Here is an 8039-nt window from a genome sequence, read left to right on the forward strand (position 1 = left end):
TAATGTATAAATATGTGTACATATGGGTGCATATGTATGTGTATGTGTGTGTTCGATTGAAATGAATCATTTTCACTATTTCCAATAAAGTATTTTATATGGTGAAAACTTTTCAAAGGATCTTAATAAACAGAAAGATCTTCAAGGCAGTTAAAAACTTGGCAAAATGATGCTGAAAAACTCTTCTGTTGTGTGTGTTAGAAATTGGGACTGTGTCTACATACCTAAGGTGAATGGGAGAATGCAAATGTGTCTTTAGAATTGAGCCCCAAATCACCTCTGTTGGAAATAACCAGATAATTAATGATCAAAATGATCAAAATAAGAATTCCAATTGCTTGTCAGATAGACATCTCTATTCACATTCCTTCCTGGTTTAAATTCTAACCCTAAATTTAGGATCATAGATATTCTTGGCTGAAGAGACCTCAGGAATTATGTAAATCATCTTGTTCATGGTACAGATGAGGAAACTTGAGTTCTAGAGAATTAAGTGACCTTTCCCTGCTTATGCCTATAGTTAGGTAGCAGAATTGGGATTCAAATGCTTTTTCCACAGCTAGTCTGCTTATTCTTCTCAATGAATGAAACAAGGGTGTTAGGAGAAACAGAAAATGTTTTTCTTCCCAACCCCAAAGTATTATTTGATTTTTGAAGAGTTCACATTCAGCTTTCTCTTATGTCACATAATATTGCTTTAGTTTCTCAGTTTGATGAACTTTGCCACTTTTTACCTTTTTTTTTTTTTTTAATGAATCCAAAGTGGACCATCCTGGGCCTAAAAGAGTTTTCTTGTGTCCATTCTCCCCCACCAGCATACTGCCAGTTCTCTTTATCTCCATGAAATCCTCCCCAGCGGCCTATCAAAACAATTTAAAAGTTTATACTAAATACAGCAATAACATTGCTTTAGAGAGACTTAGTAACCATTGAGGTTGAGGTTTGGGAAGATGAGGGAGAGGAATCCTGACACATTGGATCAATAAACAAAATAGAATCTCAGGTACTCTGGGTACAGATCAATGGCATGCCTTTCCTTAGGTATATTTAGTCTATCTTGTACAAAATCTCCATGATCGCCATTCATTTGGCATAGCCAACAGATCCTTTCTGATCAAAAATGAAAACTAAACAAAATATTGATTTTTTTAAAATATCAGTTGCCCTCATTTTAGAATTCCCCTATTGGCTTCTAAGTTTGTGAACAATGTATTCTAAAAATTCATCCTTTTTGGTTTGGGGGGGGTTGTTTATTTTTAATTTGCAGCTGACATTTTCACTACAGCAAACCTCCTAACACTCTTGCTTCATTTTCACAATTACTTTCATTGCAGGATTATTGGCTATTCAAAAATTTAAAACAAGTGACCAGATGCCAAAGCTCTACAAAGCACTATACATTACCAGCTGTGCCATATAAATCCCAGTTGTTGCCTTTTTTTTTTATCAGCAAGCTGTGGTTGGTTTGTGATGTCTTATTCCACCCACCCCCCCCCCCTCCATTCAGACATGTCTGTCCACGTTCCCCAATGATTTGTTGGGGATAACTTATAAATATGATCTTATTTATATCTGTCCCTTAATCCAAACCATAAATGCTTTCAGCCCCTCACCATGCATCATATTTTTTGGGGGGAGAAAAGGGCACATGGGCATAGGAAGAGAATGCATGTCATAAAGAGCACATCTAAACAATCTGGTGAATGTTGTCACTAGCTGTTCCTTATATAGAAAGAAGTCATTTGAACTGAGTGACTGGCTTAGACCATCTGTTGTTAAAGATAGTCTTTATAGTTGATTCTTGGGATGCTGTGTTCTATTACTTTCCTACCTAACTTCAAAACAATTTTGTGTTTTGACCCCAAGATATCAGCATTAAAGCTTATTCTCATACATATGGCAGCCAGAATGCAACAAAGGGAAATAGTTAAGTGATTTAAATTCTTTACCATTGAAAGCTCTCAGATCATTGATGTTCAAGACTAAGTAGAAGAATCAAGCATGCACTGCTACTGACACAATATGCCATTCACTAATAAAGCACAACGGGTCCATTCTCAGCTCCAACATCATCAGTGATCAATGGGGTCTTTAGTCTAAAAAGAGAATCCAACTGACGATAAGAGCTGCGTGTTCTTCAAATTTTTTGGTTAAAGCATTAAAAAAAAAACTAGAAAGGGAAGTTAATATATTTTTTTGATTATTTAAACTATCTCAAAGCTATTTAAGGTGGCAGACAAACTAGGGGAAAAGGCACCTGATGGGTGGACCTATATAAATACACTCCCAGCTTCTTTACTATCCCCTTTTCATGAGTCAGTGCCCTGGCATCTGCTCCCAAACTGTTCCCATCCTGTTCAAAAACTGACCTGCATATAGATTGGGCTTAATGACCAAATGTTTAAAAATTCATTGCACAAGAACAGCTGAAAGCAGTTGATTGGTTTGAACTTTATTGTGTGCACCTTGGTTCCCAGACCTGCAGTAAAGGGGAAGGTCAGCTGGTAAACATTTGGGCATTTAAAAATAAAAAGGGATAGATTTCCCAATGCCCATATCTGTTTCATTTACCCATAGCATTATCCCCAATGAGCTGATTGTATTGTTTTTTTTTTTTTTTCCCCTCCAGAGTTGGGATTTGAATCAGATCTTTACGCAATCTATTTTCTGATATATTCCTATTTTAAATGTTTATTTCTGAAAGCATTGGCTTTTCTTTTATTTTGTTTTAAGATTTTTTTCTCTAGTGCCCTGGCACTTATGAATGAATGAATTCATAGGTACATGAATGAATAAATAACTTTATTTCAGAGGAAACTATTTCTTTGAGTACAAGATGGATTTGTTCTCCATTGTTGTCCCTCAATTTAAGAATATGATCAAGTTGTTAATGTTTTTTTTTTCTTTAATGATCACAAAAAAAGAAATGCTTCCATGTTACCTTTGCAGCAAGAGATAAAAATCTCATATGAGCCTCATAGGTATCCTATGAGCTAATCCTATGATTATTCTAGTCCTCATTTCATAGAAAAGGAGACTGTGGCAAAGTGATTTGCCCCAGAATATAAAACTAGCAATTATCTTAGATAATATTGGAACCAATTCTAATTGGATACTAATTCTAGTTTTCTGTCATAAGTGTATATATGCATGTATGTGTATGTGGGAGTGGGATGTTGGATCCAGAGTCATGAAGACCAAAGTTCAAATGTGACCTCAGATATTTCCTAGCTGTGTGATTCTGGTCAAGTCACTTTACTTCTGCTCAACTTCCTTGTCTTATAAAAATAGGATCATATTCTTAAATGAGATAAAAATTGTAAATTACTGAGTTACAGTGTCTAGCATATAGTAAGTGGTATTTAAATTTAATCTATTACATGTTGTCTTTTCCCTCCAAGATCTTCAAAAGTTTAACCAGATTTCCTTAATTTCCTTGATGGCTCCATGATATACAGAGGAAGTATAGAGGGAATTGGAGTTGTAGCTATTAATAAACTGGCTTCAATGGTTTTCCTAACCATATGCTAACAAATACATATGTAATTTGAGAGCTGCAAACTGTGTTAATGTCCCCAAAACCTTTTTTTTTAATTCGCTCAAAAGAAATATCGATTGATAAAATGCAGCATAAAATACATTTTGTTAGGAGGAAGGGCATGAGATAGAAACCCTCAAGTCAGATCTTAGCAGAACTCTGATGGGTAAATATTATTTCATCCATCTCATGTGGAATTTTCTAAGATCATCTATAAATCTAGTCAGGATCATCATCCATCTGGTGCTGTAATGATTATTGAATTCTCCTCTTTCATAGACCTCTCTGAAAAATGATTTCTTCTCTGTGCACAGAAGTAAGCTCCCTGAGAGCAGGCACTAAGTGACTTTCCTTAGTGTATGGCCAATAGCTGCCTCGAGGCACAGCAATGCTGGTTGGTTGATTGTTTCTCTATGTTATTCATCCTCTCTACTTTTGGAAGGCTCTGGGGCCAGCACATGATATTTGTTTGTTCATCCGATTTGATTGAGTCCTTAATGATTCAAAATTCACTGGGGGAAATAAAAGACTCTGGCCTCCACTGAAATCAGGACAAAAGGACCACAGAGGTGGGTGAGAAATGGAAGAGAGAGAATAAGAGACAGAAAGGTTTGGGGAGTCCCTTTTTGCTCTTCCTGCATATTAAAGGAACTTGAGAGATGGCATCCTGTCATAGACTATACTGTCTATATGATCCTGAATTTTTATTACTCTAAGCAACTCTCTAAAAATGATAAATTGGGCAGCAACCTGCATTGTTAGATGGAGTTTCCTCACTTGGACGTTTCCCTTATTGATGAGATCACAGATACATTTCCTTGCCTCCTACCTATCTCTCCAAAGCCTGAATTGCCCTTTTGATCCATTTTAGTCTATGATTTGGGGGAATACAGGAAGCAGGGTGCACACTGGTATGTATGCATATGTTTAACTCATTATCCCCTTTAACAAATATCTCCCTTTCTCTTTTATAACTTTCCTTTTCCCAGTAGGCAGTCCTTTGTTATTATAATGATAATCATAATAATACCAGGGATGTAATTTCCTATAATGCTAACTGGACCTGTTTGCATATACACACCCGGTTTATTCTTAGATTTATTTACTCACTTGTTCAACTTATTTTTAAATACAGAATGTGGTTTTCTTTTTGCAGAAGCATCTCTTGGTCACCCCTGGAAGCAAGGCAGTGAGGGCAGGGCTTTATAGAATAAAGATTTTTTTTTTTAACATGTAGAGTTAGTTTTTATTTTGCTTTTTTCAAACAAGTATAGCTTCAGAACCTTTATTAGAGGATTATAAACTAGAAGACAGAAGGCCCCTGAATATGCTCTAATCCAGCCCCTCTTGATAGGTGACAAGTATAAGCAATTACAGATTCTACAGTTAGGATTTGAAAGCAGATGCCTTACTTTTGTATCCCACTCTCTTTCAGTGTTGTTATTGTTGCTGTTGTTGTTATCATCATCTTAGTAAATGATACTATAGAGAGTCTGGCCTGAAATCATGAAGATCTGAGTTCCGACACTGTTTGCCTCAGTTTCCTCATCTATAAAAGGAACTGGAAAAGAAAATGGCAAAACTCTCCAGGATATTTGCCAAAAAGAAACAAAAACCTCAAATGAAGATTCAGACATGACTGGAAAAATGATTGAACAACAACACCTGATTTTATATCCTTCTTTTTTTTCAGTTAGAGTTTTTATTTGTTTGTTTTTAGCTGTGGTTACAAGAGCACAGGCAAAATTCTTCTGCAAGATCAAAAAAGATCAAAAAGTTTCCTCTAAGGCTTGTTACCTGGTAACTTCCTCCTTTTTAATTTTGCCCACTAGTATAATTCATCAAAAGTTAAAGTGACTAAGTATATTATAATTTTGAAAGCAGAAATGAAAAGCAACATATAAAAATTACTGTAGAATCGCACATATTTAACCTATATCAGAGTGCTTGCTTTCTTGGGGAGAGGAGAGGGAAGGAAAGGAAGGAGAAAAATTTAGAGCACAAAGTTTTACAAAATCGTATATTGAAAACTATCTTTACATGTGTTTGGAAAAATAAAAAAGACTATTAAAAAAAAAAAACTGTGCTTCCTCCTCCCAAGATCTTCACTAGCTTTAATTAAATTTCATGTACTTCTATGATATATAAAAGAGGAATGCAGGAAATTAGAATATAGCCATTCATTCATTCACTCAACAAATAATTGCTAAGCACCTACTTTGTGCCAGACAAAGTGCCAGTTTCTAGGAATAAAATATAAAAACAAACTAGCCCCAGCCCTCAAGGAATTTACATTCCACTTCTGCTTATTTACATCAAAACCAGGAATGTCTCTATATCAAAGTTGGACATTTCATCTTTCAAGATCTTGGTTACATGAGTTAAGTCAAGACCTCTCCTTCCAAACTCTTTTGAACAACTTTGTTGTATTGTCCAAAAGATTGGAGCAGCACGCCATACTAAATAGTGGTGAGCCATAGAGAGGACACTCTATAGAAAAGGTGAGTGAAATATCCCCCACCCCAGTCAGACCAGTTATGCATAAAACAGGTATGTTCAGCTCCTCCTTACACTAAAGTCAGCTCTCTTTCCATTTTGATATCCTATATCTCATACAGTTTTCATAGAGGATAGAGAACTGGCTTTAAAGTGAGAAAGAGCTACGTTTGTGTTTCTCTTCTGCTATACACTGGCTATGTGACCCTGCAAAAGTCCCTAAACTTCTCAGTGCCTCAGACAATTCTCTTAGACCAAAGTACTCAGGAAAAATATCAATCCATGTTGATGAAGAATGGTTTCTTTGGTACTCAACACTCAATCAAATTAAATATTAAATTATATATTCACTCAAAAATTTTTACAAGATGTCAGTGATCTAGATGAAAAACAAAAAACAAAATATCTTATCAGTTTTTTAGATGTCTGTAAATTTCTAAATGACCATACAGCATATATATCCAAATGTGTTGGCTTCAGAAAATTTGTGGAACCATACAGGTAAAGAATAGGTCATTTATACAATTGACAGATTTTTTTTTTTTTTGATGTGAAATGATAGATGTAATATTATCAAGGTGGCTTCTTCATTTTCATGGACAAGTGACATCCAACCCACCAGCTTTTAAACTGAAAAAAAAAGGCTCCTGCTTGAGGACAAATAATATTAAATGATACTCTCTAATATTAACAAGATATGGGATTGTCTTTGCAGGGGATTAGAAATTCAAGAAAGAATTCCAACTCAGTCCCCAATATTTCTACACCAAATCTGGCAGTAACGTGTTCAAAATGGCAGAGTAGAACTTCCGTAATGCTGGGTGTGTATTTCCATTTGCACTTTCATCAGGACTCTACCTCCACCCTCTTATTCATCTTATTGTCCAGTTTTTCCATTAAAGTCAATTCCTGAGGACTTGAGGTCAGGTCTCACAAATGCTAGCTCCAGGATTTATTATTGCAGTCTCCTAGAAAATACATGAAATTCACTTTAGTTCAAAGCATCCAAGCATGACAACTCTAATAATGATGTTTTAATAGTGTCTACTGTGTTAAAGTTTTCTGAAATCTGATATCTGACACAAGCTAATATAAGCAGTATCACCCCCTCCTTATTTTTAATAAAACAGTTGCTTAAATGAGGAATTCAGTTGTACTATACTGATAAAACCTAAATGATTTTTAAAATGATGTTTCATTCCTTTATTTATAATTTCACTGGTAACCAAGAATATGTGCTTGTATTACAGAATATAAGCAATAATGTGCCTCCTTCTAAGAAGAACATATTCACCTCCAAAAATTTAGATAACCAATTATCCAAAACTACTGAAGTGGCTACTATTTACTTCCAGTATAATTGCCCTGGAATATAAGTATTTTATATATGTGTATACACACAAGTGTATATGTATGTGTGTGTGTGTGTATATATATATATATATATATATATATATATATATATATACATGTACACATAAATGCATGTGTGGTTACTTATGTATATGCATATATACATGCATGTGTGAAGAGGAGGGAGAGAGAGAGAGAGAGAGAGAGAGAGAGAGAGAGAGAAAGAGAGAGAGAGAGGAGAGAGAGAGAAAGGTAGATAGATAGATACTTAGCTCAGGATTCTAACAGGCTACTGTTTTGTTTTCTTTTCTTTTCTTTTTTAAATTGCCAGCAAATTTTTGTATAATGAGTATGCAGGCTCTGCTCAACAAGGTTGACATTGTTGGAGGGTGTGGTGGAGGTTAGAGATGTAAGCTTACATACTTTTTAATAAAATCAAATCCCAAAGAGGCTCAATAAACAAATGACAGTGTTTGGAAAAGAGAGGAACTCATTTCCTTTGATAGGGTGCAGAGAATTCAAGCAACCTGTGTTTATAATGACCGTCTGCTTTGGTTAGTGCGAAAGAATCTACTTGTTAGCCACTTACAAATAAACAAAATCGATCGGCTCTCCTTTTCGACAGCAGGCTTGGTGGAGTTTATTTTAATTT

The 8039-nt window shown here is 35.2% G+C and overlaps 1 long non-coding RNA gene across 1 annotated transcript in view; it reads left to right on the forward strand.

Moving 5' to 3' along the window:
* The window catches only part of LOC105749579, a 115263-nt gene extending 110133 nt beyond the window's left edge, over positions 1-5130 (forward strand). Inside the window, exon 4 of the long non-coding RNA XR_004232194.1 lies at positions 4974-5130. This is a non-coding gene — a long non-coding RNA (uncharacterized LOC105749579). The remainder of the gene's footprint in view (positions 1-4973) is intronic.
* The last annotated feature ends 2909 nt before the right edge of the window (positions 5131-8039 follow it).

The sequence above is a fragment of the Sarcophilus harrisii genome, chromosome 1 (genome assembly GCF_902635505.1).
Source record: "Sarcophilus harrisii chromosome 1, mSarHar1.11, whole genome shotgun sequence".
Taxonomy (NCBI): domain Eukaryota; kingdom Metazoa; phylum Chordata; class Mammalia; order Dasyuromorphia; family Dasyuridae; genus Sarcophilus; species Sarcophilus harrisii.